General features: G+C 40.2%; 1 protein-coding gene and 1 pseudogene across 1 annotated transcript in view; one reads left to right on the forward strand and one right to left on the reverse strand.

Moving 5' to 3' along the window:
• CNTNAP3 (contactin associated protein-like 3) overlaps nt 1–14,076 on the forward strand; it is a 243,023-nt gene that overhangs the window by 9,686 nt on the left and 219,261 nt on the right. The window lies entirely within an intron of this gene.
• LOC102842857 lies at nt 5,671–6,993 on the reverse strand (annotated as a pseudogene).

Genomic DNA, 14,076 nt, shown 5'->3' on the forward strand with positions numbered 1-14,076 from the left:
AGTTTGTCACTCTTTCTTCCTAGTCTGTCTTTGTTTTGTAGCTCATCTGAAACCTTTCCACCATGGGTGACCCTGCTGGTTATCCAAAACACCGGTGGTATAGCCCTCAGAATCACAGCAACTCAATCCACCACAGCACGACAGACAGACGAGTGGTGGCGGTTTGGCTACCCACAATGGAGGTGAGGAGGGGGCTACAAAGGCAAGAAGTGACTGGCTTACAAGTTTTCAAGAGGGAGCCTAGATCCAGAGGGCACAGAGGAAAGTAGATTATCAACTGAGTGGTAGCCAATCTGTCTGGGTGGGGCGGATGAAAGGAGATGTGGATAGCACTCATATAGTACAATAGTAAATAATTACTATCAAGATTTACTGTGAGGGTTTGAAATGTAAAGGTAGACATTTTGTAGCAAAAGGAGGGGAGTGGTTGACTTTGGAGTCTAGGAGCAGAGGTCCCTTGGGACCATCAAGGGAGAAGAGCAGAGTGCAGGACCCTACTTAGAGAAACAGTGACATAGGAGTTGGAGGCAGAGATGATGACATGGAGAGATGGAGCAGCTGGGAACTCTTGACCTAGCGAGGAAGAGAGGCTGTGTGCTGATGACTGGGGGGCAGGCTTGCAGGTACACCCTTTGGTTGGTTGATGATACATTGAGGGGATTGTAACCATGGCAATGTAACGATATACAATAGGATGAATGTAAAGCTAATGTTCTCCCATGTAAACTATCACATAATTCACAATAAAGCATTAAAAAGAAAAGAAAAGAAATATATGAAAAAAAAAGTAAAGAACCATACAAAGAACTCTAATTTTCTGACTAGAAATACCATCTCCATTCCCAGGGATAATCCAGATGATCCAAAACCTTCCATAAGCGAAGTATATTTTTATGATTTGTGCATTTTATGTATTAGTGTATTAAAATACATTTGTTTATATGTAATGTTTCCAACCCCAACGATAAAATTAGAAGTGATAAAGATACTGATAATCAAAGGCAATAATTGTGAAAATGAAAGAAAAAAAAAGAAGAAAGAAGAGACCAAAATGGATGTCACAAGAGCCACTGAATCTTGCTCTCCAGTGTAGACATGCTAAAGCAAATGGAAGAATGAGGAGGTAAAGTAGCTGAACAGAAAATTTCAAAGGTCATCTCAAGAAGACAAAGTCAAATATTATATTGAAATGTGGAAACACCTGGAGTTAGAAAACTAAAAGGGAAGGACATGCTCAGCATTTCTCAAGCTGAGAGAGCAAAAAAAAAAAAAAAATCAAGCCTTGGCTTGAAATATTAAAGTGCTCTCTGGGCAAAATATTGAATATTGTAGGAAGCATCAAAGGAAGATTGAAGGAATATACAGAGTCACTGTACCAAAAAGAACTGGTCAGTGTTCAAACATTTCTTGAGGTAGCATATGATCAAGAGCCAATGATAATGAAGGAAGAAGTCCAAGGTGCATTGAAGGCAAAGAACAAGGCACCAGGAATTAAATTCTTTCAGTATACATCACTGGAGGCAGTCACTCATCTATGCCAAAAATTTTGAAGATATTTAACTGGCCAATTGACTGGAAGAGATCCATATTTGTGCCCATTCCATAGAGAGTTGACCCAACATAATGCAGAAATCATTAGGCAGTATCAGTACCGCATGCAAATAAAAATTTAATTGTGAATTGAGTGAAGATTTACAAAGCAGGTCATCAGTTTTACATTGAGCAAATCATTTACTTTGTTTCAACACAGGTTTTCAGTCTCCTCCATGTACCAGCAGTTAACAGTATGTGCCTTTATTCAAGTAACTATTACATTCCTTCCGGTAGTGTCTCCTGTTACCTTTGTTTTTCCTTTGCTAACCTCCCTCTCATTTATATTGTCTGCCCTGTCACCCTTATCAACATGTGTCTGCTCTCTAGTGCATGAATTTTCCCTTCCCTCCTCTACTCCCCGCTAACCATCATAGATTGTTTCTTTTCATTTCTATTTGAACAATTATATAATTTACAGTTTCAAAGTAACATTAGCACATCCCTTTTCTACCTCCCATTCCAAGCCTTTCACTGGGATGGAGTCTCTATCTTGAGGAAAAGATTTGAGTATGCTTCCATAATTATTATTTTGCATGGATATCAGGGTGTCTTCTGGGTCATACTTCACTTGGGGCCATTATAGCTCACTTGGTGCTATGACTTTTAAAGCTTTCTCTTGAGGAGTGGCTGGCAGGCTGGCTCTCATATCTTTGTTGTAGAGGATTCATGCAGTGTGTCTGTCCAGTCCATCATTTTCCCAGACACCCCTCTGCACCCTCATCCACATGTTATCCAGGTCAACATGTGAGGACCCTGTAGTTCACTATCCCCACCAGCTCATCCTCCTCTTCTTAGTCGTTGTCCTTGTCATCCTCCGTACTTGGCTCATTGCACCCACAGGCTGGCAGTGCTGGGGGCAGCCCAGAGCTGTCTTTATTTGCATAAAGGAATCCAACTGATTTTTGTATGTTGATCTTTTACCCTGCCACTTTGCTGAATCTTTCAATGAGTTACAAGAATTTTCTAAGTATAGAATCATGTCAATCTGCAAATACAGAGACTTTTACTACTTCTTTTACTAGTTGTCAATTTGGATGCCATTAATTTTCTTTTCTTGTCTTATAGCTCTGGCTTATAGTACAATATTTCTTGTCTTATATCTCTGACTTACAGCATAATATTGAATGGGAGTTGTGATAAAAGGCATCCTTGTCTGGTTTCTGCATGCAAGGAGAATGACTTCAGTTTCTCTCCATTGCAAGTGATGTTGGCTGTTGGTTGCATATATGCCCTTAATTATGTTGAAAATTTCCCTTCTGTTCATATTTTGTTCTGTATTTTTTATCAGGAATGGATGTTGGATTTTTTTCAAATGCCTTTTCTTTATTGAGTGATCGTATGATTTTTTTCCCTCTGTTTTATTTATGTGGTGGATTATGTTGATTATTTTTCTAACATTGAACCATCCCTGGATACTTGGTATGTATCCCACTTGGTCATGATGTATTATTTTCTTTTGATATATTGTTGGATTCTATTTGCTAAGATTTTGTTGAGAAATTTTGAATCTGTGTTTATGAGAGATTTTATTTTATAATTTCTTTTTTAGTGATGGTGTTGCCTGGTTTTGGTATGAGGTTTATGCTTCTTTCCTACAATGAATTTTGGATTTTCCTTTCTTTTCTAAATTCTGGAAAGAATTAGATAGAATTCATGTTAGCTCATCTCTCAATGGTAGAATTCTCCAGTAAAACCATTTGGGTCCAGACGTATTATTCTTTTTTTAAGTGAGAGGTTTTCTTTATTCGTTGTTGCAAAATTGAGCACCCAACCCAGTGGACACAGGCAGATGCACTGCATGGCTGGTCTGCAAACAGTTTTATTCTTCTGTCTCAAAAAAGCCCCTCCTCCAGTTCCACAATCTAGCCTGAATGTCCCTCATGGTCTTAATGATTATATTCTTATTTAAAGTTCCTAGTCCTAAAACAGATTTATTCTCTATCTTCCTCCAGTTCATCCTGGTTGCATATGCCTGGTCTAGCAATTTCATGAGCCCTTTATTCCTGAAGATGGACCATCTTGAGAATTTCTCACAAATCCTCCTCTTTTCTCTTTATACTTACTTGGTCTCATCTTTATTTAGTCTTCTTATATTCTCATAACGTATATCTTATATCTTATATCCTCATGATGTACCTAAGAGTAGAGCTAACTATTCTCATATAAAGTTGCATCATATTTGCGCCTGACATAATAGAACTAAAACGTGAACAACCGAAAATGCACTGGCCCCATTTTCCTCTTGTATTTCATGAATGAACAAAACAGAAACATTTGATGCACATGTAAGTGTCCAGTCTCCAGCCCGTAGGCACAAAGCTTCATTCAGTCCATGGGCCTAGAATCCATAGCTGCTCTGTATTTCCAGGCCACGTATTTTTTTGTTGGGAGTTTTTTAATGACTTAATCCATTTCTTATTTTGCTTTAGGTCTGTTCAGCTTTTCTACTTTAGTCTGTGTTACTTTATGTAGGCCATGTGTTTCTAGAAATTTGTCCATTTCTTCTAGATTTTTAAGTTTCTAGGAGTACAATTCTTTGTAGTATTCTCTTATATTTTTTTACTACTTTTGGCTGTATTGTGCTGTCACCCATATAATTTCTTATTCACATCATATGTATTTACTTCTTTTCTTCAATTTTTCAGTGGTTTTTCAACTTTATTAATTCTTTCAAAGAACCAACTTTTTGACTCTTTCAGTTGCTTTTCTGTTTTCTATTTTATTTATTTCTACTTTAACCTTTATTATTTCTTTTCTTCTGGTTGCTATAGGCTTACTTTGCTGCTCTTCTAACTGTTGGAGATGTTGGTTTAAGGTGTTGATTTTGGGGTTTTTTGCTCCTTTTGGATGTGTGCATGCATAAATTGCCTCCTGAGTGTTGCTTTTGCTGTGTCCCAAAGGTTTTAGTATGTAATGTGTTTGTTCTCATTTGCTCCAAGGAATTTTTTTTATATTCCCTTTTTATTGAAAACTGCACTGAACATTAAATGTCCACTTTTACAATAAACAAACGCAGTAACAGTGGCTTACACTAAAACAAAATGTACTTCCGATAGCCAGAAATCTTTCTGTTGGGACAGCTTGAAAGGTTTTTTTATTTTGTTTTGTCACAAAAACAGAAATGTGCCTGTACAAAGGCTCAAAATAGGCCATCTTTTAAGATAAAAAGGTGATGATTCACAAAAGACTATGAATATAACATGTAGTTAGTGGATACAAATCTAATAGGATTTGTTGAAATCAGTCACATCTAATAACACATCTGAAGTATTCTTGTATAAAATTCACATGAAGAAAAGAAGACTTTTATAAATGTCTAAAAAAAATGGGCTTGTTCATAGACAATCTAAGGTACCATAAAAAGGGTTTTCTGAGACATAAGGAAATGCAACATTATTCTTGAACCCTTTCAGTTCAAGACTTTCCACTCAATAAAATAGCTGAGGATCTGAAACTGAGAAAATATATTTGAGTACAAACAACTTGTGAAATTCAATACTCTTCTTCTTCTTCTTCTTTTTTTTTTTTTTTCATTAGAGGGTATTACTGACACAGTCCAGGGTTGCTGACTTCAGTCTGGGTTCACCGTTGTGGCACTGGAGTTTAATGTTCCTATTAGCAAAAGAGGCCAGCAGCCCCCAGGGACCAAAGGGACTAATGTCATGGGATGGTGGTGGTAGGGGATCTCCTCTTTTCATATTTTGATGTTGGGAACTCTTGATGCAATATTCTAGAGCAAGGTGCTCTGGACCTGCTGTGCCCAAGGGACTGAGAAAGGAAAAAAGAGCTATTTATTCTTGGTGATTGGATGAAGATGAGAAACTGAACACACACTAACAGAAGTTGGTCGTTAACATATCACACCAAAGTCTTTCCACGCAAGCACAGGAAGTGGTGTCTCCCACTTCTTGGCTTCCAGCTCTGGTGTAGGTTAGCATGCCTCAGGTCCAGAATCAGTGAGGACGACAGTCCAATCCCTTTCCGCGAAGGTCTCTATTACTTACTGTTTCTTGGTCCTAGGTTTTCATGAATGACTCCCCTTGGCATCCTCTGCTATTGCTCTTTTGGGTTGGGGTGCTAATGATTGCCCTTACGTTTTGTGGGCTGGTTGGGAAAAGGGGCTTGGGTAGGGTTTGCCGCTGTGTGGAGGTTATGAGTCACGGGGATGCCTCCAGGGATGATGCTTTCCATGGCAGCAGGAAGTCCTCCTGGAGCCATGCCCACAATACCTCTTGGATACCTGTAGGTGACTCTGGTTGGATACTGTTGGGCTCTGGATAAATTGCTTGCTGATCTATTACTGACCAGGGAGCTGTTGTGATAAAGAATTCCTTGTTCACACAGTTTCTTAGGCTTTTTGGAATGTGACCTGTAATGGCCCTGAGGATCTTTGGTGGCAGTGGCCTTCCCACATACCTAGTGAAGCTTGATCACTATACCAGGCCATGTGGGACGTGCAGATGAAATTCGGGGCATCTTTCAGTGGGCCTTGAGCAAAGCTGAAAGGCTCAGATTCATGCACATCCAGGGCTGCCCCTCGTATCCTCTCTTCCTTGAGGGCTTGGGCTAAGGCTAAGGCTTTCTCATCTACCAACCCACCACGGGCTGCATTCACCAGGAATGCTCGTTGCCTCATCTGCTTGATACTAAAGTCATTGATGAGGTGGTGATTATGCTCTTTGAGACTGCAGAGGAGGAACACACAGTCATTCTGGTACATCAGGCCCTGCAGCGTGTAGGTCCTCTGGATGCCCAGGGACCGCCTGATCCTATCCTGCAAGTAGGAACCATAAAAGATGATGCTGAATCTGAAGGCCTTGACTCGAACAGTGACCACCTGTCCCTTGTGACCAAAGCCAATGAGGCCCAGCATCTCCCCGCGGATGCAGGCGGCCCCCAAGGCAAACTCCCAGATCTGTTCAATGCTCTGGACCTGCGTGTCATCCTAAAGTGCCTGGTACAGCTACATGTTAAGGATGTGGCAGATGGTAGAGTCAGCAGTTTCCTCCACGGCTGCAGACGGGATGTTGCACATGGCGATTCCCAGCTCACCAGCAGCCTTTATGTCCACATTGTCGTAGCTGCTGCCTGTCCACACAATCACTCTCAAGGCTTTGAACTTCTTCAAGTCTTCCCTGGTGAAGGTGATGGTGTGATACATCATGGCACCCACAGCTTCGTTTAACACTTTCTCGTGGATCTCCTGAGTTGCTGGGTGTCACAGAAAGCCACCATGGCCAGGTCCTTCAGGATGAGCATCTCCACAGTGCAGTCCCAGCTGTTGAAGAGTGCCACCAGGGGGCAGGGTTGCAAGGGGCCATTCATGATCTGGGGACGGATACCTTCGCAAATTCTGTCCGATCGCTGCCCCTTGACTTTGTGCTTATCTACAAGGGCCATTCTTTAGTGAACTTTGCAACTTTCTGATTCAAAAGGCAAAATCGGCCTCTAAGAACTTAGGGGACCTCGCAGGAGTCTGCATGCATTATGCCACTATGAACTCTGGTTGAAAACTGACCAGAATTATGAGAGTTCATAGTGGCATAATGCACGCAGACTCCTGCGTTCTGTCCCTCTCATAATTCTGGGCAGTTTCTTTTAAGCGAGTGTGTGAGGGACAGAATTCTGTGAAGCAAACGGAACATGTGAGATAAATTATGTTCTGTGACTCTTCACTTTCCATCCAAAGGTAATCCAACAAGCTTCTCACTAGGGTTGGGGATGTTCTGCCCCCGGGCTCTGTAAGGCCCACAAAATCGATATAAATCTGTCCACAAACTCTACGTTTCACACGATGCGTTGTCAGTCTTCGTAAGGGAATACAGCCTCATTGGTTCAAAACCAATTAAGGCCTTGAAACCCTGGTGCAGTTTGGTGCCTTGTCCATGGGTTCCGGGCCCACCAGAGTGTACTGCGTAGTGTAGGTGGATGCAAGAGGTGAGGGATGCAGGTCCCAGACAGACTTGCACAAAGGGCTGCAAGAGACAGAGGAAACGGGGCCCTAGGCGAAGGGCCCAATTTCTATCTCCAAGGAATTTTAAAAATTTCATTTTTGATTAGTTCTATTACCCAGTAGCTTTTAAGCAGCGTTATTCAGTTTTCATGCATCTTGGTTGTTTTCCCTTGATCTTCCTATTGTTGATATCTAATTTCATAATGTTGTGATCTGAGAAGATACTTTGTAGGATTTTTATGTTTTAAAATTTATTGAGGTTTGTTTTGTGTTTTAACATATGGTATGTTCTGAAGAATGGTCCGTGTGCACTGGAGAAGGATGTATTTTATGCTGTTGTCGGGTTAAGTGCTCTGTATATGTCTATGAGGTCAAGTTGGTTGATTGCATTATTTAGTTCTTCTGTATCTTTGGACATCATTCCTTCTCGGAAAATAGAAAGTCAGTGGACAAAAGAAAGATCCCCAATGACACAGATTGACAGTGGCAGCAACAATGGATTTAAACATAACAGCAGTTGTGCAGCTGGTACAGGACCAGGCAGTGTTTTATTCTGTTGTTCATAGAGTAGATGACACCTTAAAAAAACAACAACAATGTTTTCCTGAACTCTGCTTAAGTTGTTTCTTTGTTTTCCTTGATTTCATCTATAGTTTTCTTAATCATACTCTCAATCCATTGAAGGTACCCAAATACCACTCTTTAAATACCTTATCCCACCACTTGTCTATCAGTTTGTTGCACTGTGGTATCTTGCATGTTGCTGTGATTCTGGAAAATATGCTACTGAAATTTTGAATGCAGTCAGGGTCACCTATGGTGGACTTGTTTTAGCTGAGCTTCCAGATTAATACAGACTCAGAAGAAAGATAGACAGCCTACTTGTGATACGCCAATGATACAACCTTGCTTGCTGAAAAGGAACAGGACTTAAAATACTTGTTGATAAAGATCAAAGACCACAACCTTCTCTTGAGTTGCACCTCAGTGTAAAATGAAACAAAACAGAAATTCTCACCACTGGAGTAAGAAATAAATAACAACATAATAAATGGAGAAAAGACTGAAGTTGTGAAACTCTTCGTTTTGTTTGGATCCACCATCAACACTCATGGAAGTAGCAGTTAAGCAATCAAATTATGTATTTCATTAGGCACATCTGCTGCACAAGACCTCTTTAAAGTATTTAAGAACAAAGATGTTAGTTTGAGGACTAAGGTGCACCTGACCCAAACCATGATATTTTCAGTAGTCTCATATGCATGTGAAAGTTAGGCAATAAGTGACGTAGACTGTAGAAGATTTGCTGCATTTGAGTTATGGTGTTGGAGAAGAATATTAAAAGTACCATGGGGGGGGGGGGGGAAAGAGTACCATGGACTGCTAGAAGAACAAACAAATCTGTTTTGTAAGAAATACAACCAAAATTATCCGTGGAAGCCAAGGTAGTGAGACTTTGTTACTCTTAGACTTTTATCATATTATCTCCATATTATCAGGAGGGACCAGTCTGGAGAAGGATATCATGCATGGTAAAGAGGAGAGTCAGTGAAAAAGAGGAAGACCCCTAACGAGATGGATTGATACAGGGGCAGCAGCAATGGGCTCAGGCTCACCAAGTATTGTAAGGATGGTGAAGGACCAGGCATTATTTCATTCTGTTGTGCAGTTGGAATCAACTCAGTGGCACCTAACAACAGCAAGCTCCTTTTAAGGAATTTCTAATACCTTTCTAACTTTTTGTTCTAACTAATAATTTTCTAACTATTTTGTTCATAAATTTGAGGCACTCTGTCTTATTTCTTCCAATAAGCTGACATTCTTTTGTGAGACATTGTAGTGCTGTACTTTATTTAATTGATGATTGTATGTTGGTGTGTTCTCAGGCACTCACAATCTGTCTCCTAGTAATTTGGAAGAGACTGGAAGTGTCTACACAGTTCTCCGCTGTTTGTGTAGCATAATACAGAGTGGGTTCACATGTCTCCAGATGCCGGAGTGATATGCTTAGCACAGGATCCCTAGCAGAGTAGAGGCTGAGGCAGGAGGAGGTGCTATTGGCCTCTGGATGGGGGGGAGGGTGGGGATTGCCTATGCCCCCAGCTGCTAAGAGGGCATGGCAAATAAGAAAGACCCACCCTCCCTCACTGCCGGACTCTAGCTTATTTCTTGTGCTTGCTGGCTAATGTATACACAGTAGCCTTCAAAAGCTCAAGATGGCTGAGCCTCTCCAGCATAACTGACATTCTTCACCTGTCTCTTCTCTTGATGCTCCTGTTCAGCTACCTCTTCCATTCAGCACTCAGTATACCCATCTATCCTAACTGTCAGGATCATCATCACATTTATTTCAGTTGGTCTCTCATGTCCATGTTACTGAGGGTCAGTACATCTACATAATCCATCACCATGTCCTGAAACTCCTGTTTTAAATTTTTTATTAAAAAAGGATGATAAAATGCCTATTAGAGTTGATTCTAATCATGGCTACCTCTCAACCATCAATAAGCACAATGACAAGCACTGGACAATTCTGAAGAACAGAAGTTGGAAAATTTTTCTGTAAAGGACCAGCTAGTATATCTATTTAGTCTCTGCAGGCTAGATATGAACTCTGATTCCTATCTTTCTGTGTCATTGTTTGTGTGTGTGTGTTTGCCCTTAAACAGTCTTTGAAAAATAAAATAGGGGACTGTTGTTGTTAAGTGCAGTTAAGTAAGTTTCAACTCAAAATGGGACTTCCAAGGAGCAACTGATGGGTTTGAATGCCAACCTTTTGGTTTACAATCTAGTGCTGACCTACAGCACTATAGCAGGAGTCCAGATTATGGGGAGGCTCTATACAAGCAGAAGTCCTAGTGTGGTGCTGTGGGTTAATGCGCCAGACTGCAAAGCCGTTTGAACTGTAAGGTCAGCGGTTCAAGCTCACCAGCTGCTCCTCGGAAACCCTATACAGGGTCGCTATGGATCGGAATCGACTCCATGGCACATAACAACAACATATAAAGACAGGCTGAGGACTGGATACAGAATGATCTGGGTGATTTCAGTTGAAAATTGCGACCTTATATATTACAGAACAAAATGTTTCTTAAAGGACACAGGGTAATCATTGGGACTAATTTTGAATTTGCAACAAATTTGAAAATTACATTGGTGAGAAAAAGGCCAGAAAAGTTGCATGGAAGAACTTTTTTCCATCAAGACAGTGTACCTGCACATTCTTAAGGGCAGCAAGGGCTGTCCTATGAGAGTTTTGTATGGAAACGTATCTCAATCCCATACAGGATCTGGCCCATTCAGATGTCTTTTTTAATCTCAAAACACAAGGAACAATTAAAAGGAACACAATTAAGTTTCTTGAGAGTGCCACAACTGGAGTTTTGATGTGATGTAAATTCAGAGTGCAAAATTCTTTGGGGGAAGGAGATGGAAACACTGCCTTCAAAACATCTATAGGCTAAGATGGAGGATATATTGAGAAATAATTGGCTTCACATTTTGATATGTATATTTTTAAAAATAAAAGTTTCTGTGATTTTGTGGCAATGCTTACCCTTTTATATTGTACACTTGGTACATGAAATTGAACCTGAGTTTTCTAAAGTTATGTGAATAAAATGTGTAATCCTTTTGATTTGTGAACATAAATGGTTTCCTGTAAATATTTAAGTTAATCTGAATGAAATCATGTCCATGTGTAAATTAATTACAATTTCTTTTTTGTCAATTTAAATAAACAATGTGATACCATTGGCCTGAAGTAGTTTTGCATTTTATTGACTTTTTCTTGCATTGACATTTATTGCACAGTTATGTTTTTAAGGGATTATTATATCTTCTTTTCCTTGTAAAATATGAATCAGTTTAAGAGTTTTGGGGAGAGTGGTTATGAATTCCTTTATGTATCTACTATTGAGTCTGTAATTAGTTTTGACAAGGAGCTCTGGTAGCGTAGTGGTTACGAATCGGGCTGTGAACCGCAAGGTCAGCAGTTGAAACTACCAGCTGTTCCGCGGGAGAAAGATGGGGCTTTCTGCTTCCGTAAAGATTTACAGCCTCTGAAACCCTGTACAGGGTCACTATGAGTCAGAATCGACTCCACAGCACATAACAACAACAACAATGCTCTTTTAATAATAAAATATAACGTTTTGATACCAACTGTGAAAAGATAAGACCCTGTTAGAAAGCTGAATGACTATGGCAACATGGTAGCTATGAGATGCTGAAGTCAGGTGAAACTCAAGGTTTGCTTAAGGTACAACACTTTAGTGCTGTGACTAAGCTAGAACATCCATATTAAAAAAAAATGTCAGTTTATTGAACACCCTTTAAACATGACTTTAAAAGACACTTTAATGAATATAGTGAGTATTTATGTGTTTTATTTCTTTTTGAAAGTTTTTATTGTGAACTGAATGAAGGTTTATAGAGTAGATCATCAGTTTTATATTCAACAAATCATACACTCTGTTTCATCTTAATGATTACAGTCCACTCCATGTAACAACAGTTATCCCACTTCCTCTCTGTCCTGTTTCTATTTCATCTACCTTCTCAGACCTTCTGAACTGTGTCTTTAGATGTTTCCTTTTGACCATTCCATGGTGAGCATAGCATGCTACTATTGTTGTCTCCCCATACGCCTATCTACTGCTTGGCTGAAAGTTGGGCCATAAGAGTGAGTTAATTCCAGACCTGAAGGATGGCTGAGGGCCATAGTCTTAGGCTCCTCCAGTCTCTTTCTGACCAGTAAATCTGGTCTGTTTTTTTTTAAAATAATTTTGAGTCGTGTTCCACATTTTCTCCCATTCTATCCAAGACCTTCTAATGTGATCCATTTCAGAGCAATTGTAGTGGTAGACAAACATCATCTACTTCTTCTCGTCATTGAGACTGATATTAACATCTTTCATTAATCCATTGGCTAATTTATTCCAAGTGTCTTCAGTGTTTATCAATCTTTTTTAATTTTTTTTTTTTTTTTATCTGCACATGGAGAGACCAGGAGTTGCATCTTAGATGGCCATTCATGAGCTTTTAAGATCTCAGTTGCTACTCACCTAAGTTGCAAATGACCAAAGTATACCCTGAGACTATGGTTCTGAGTCCCCAGGGCCAGCAACTCATTGCCTCAAGGTATTTGGTAATATATCTATCTTTTTGGATTAGACAAAAATAATGACAAAGTGAATATAAATGTAAAAATTGTTTTAAGTCAGAGCCACTGGTTCATAGTTAAGCTGCTTACACTGAGTAACACTGTAGTACTTTTTAGACGTGAGTGTTGTTGTTGTTAAGTGCCATTGGGTTAGTTCTGACCCATAGTGACTCTGTACAGGGTTTCCAAGGAGCAGTTGGTGAGCTTGAACCGCCAATCTTGCAGTTCAAACTAACTTTGTAGTCCACGCTTAACACACAGTGCCACACTAGGTGCCCTCAAGTTGATTCTGACTCATAGTGGCTCCTTGTACAGCAGAATGAAACACTGACCAGTCTTGTGGCATCCTCACAATTACTAGTTTGAACCCATTGTTGCTGCCACTGTGTCAGTCCGTCTTCTTGGGGGTTCTTCCTCTTTTTTTTGATCCTCCAGTTACCAAGCATGATTTCCTTCTTCTGGGCTCAGCCCCTCCTGATAACATGTCCAAACTAGGAGAGACAGTCTCACCATCCTCACTTCTCACCAGTGGGTGAGAGCTTATCACAACCTTCCAAAAGAAATGGAAATGTAGAATGATCATTAAATCTATAGGAAAATTTTATGTAGGGAGTTTGACTTCAACTTCTTTGCTGGCTTTTATTGTTTAATTGGTGAGAATTGACAATAAAAAACAGGAGCAATTTGGGTTAGAGTTAGTAAAAGTATTTGTAGATGATAGATGCAAATGTCAGAAAAGGCATACTGCAGAGATGCATCAACTACCAGTATTAAGAGGGAGTGACAGTAGCTTTTCCTCCTGTATAAACAGACCAGAGATATGCTATGCACATGTATATGTAGTGACGTACTACATTTAAAAAAAAAGTTTTTATTGTGAGATTTACATGGAAGAACATCAACTTTACACTCATCCTATTGTATTTTGTTTTATTGCAATGATTACAATCCCCTCCATGTATCATCAAATAACCCCAAAGGGTACACCACATAGGCTGGTCCCCCCTCCCCCCGTCCGCCAGCACACAGCCCTTCTCCTTCCTTAAGTCCCAGCATCCCCAGCGACTCCATCTCTCCATGTCATCATCTCTGTCTCCATCCCTGGCATCACTGCCTTTCTGGGTAGGGTCCCGCTCTCCGTTCTTCTCACTTGATGGTCCCGGGGACCTCTGCTCCTGGGCTGCAAAATCAATCATTCTCCTCCTTTTTTTAAAAAAAAACATCTACCTCTGTATTTCCTAGCCTCATAGTCAGTCCTGCTGGCAATTATTCACTATTGTACCACAAGAGTCTTACCGCCATTTTCTTTCGCCAGCCTGGTCCCAACAAACTGGAAATCATTCAGTGGTGATTCTACCTTCCCCCG

The sequence above is a fragment of the Chrysochloris asiatica genome, unplaced genomic scaffold (assembly GCF_000296735.1).
Source record: "Chrysochloris asiatica unplaced genomic scaffold, ChrAsi1.0 scaffold00506, whole genome shotgun sequence".
NCBI lineage: Eukaryota > Metazoa > Chordata > Mammalia > Afrosoricida > Chrysochloridae > Chrysochloris > Chrysochloris asiatica.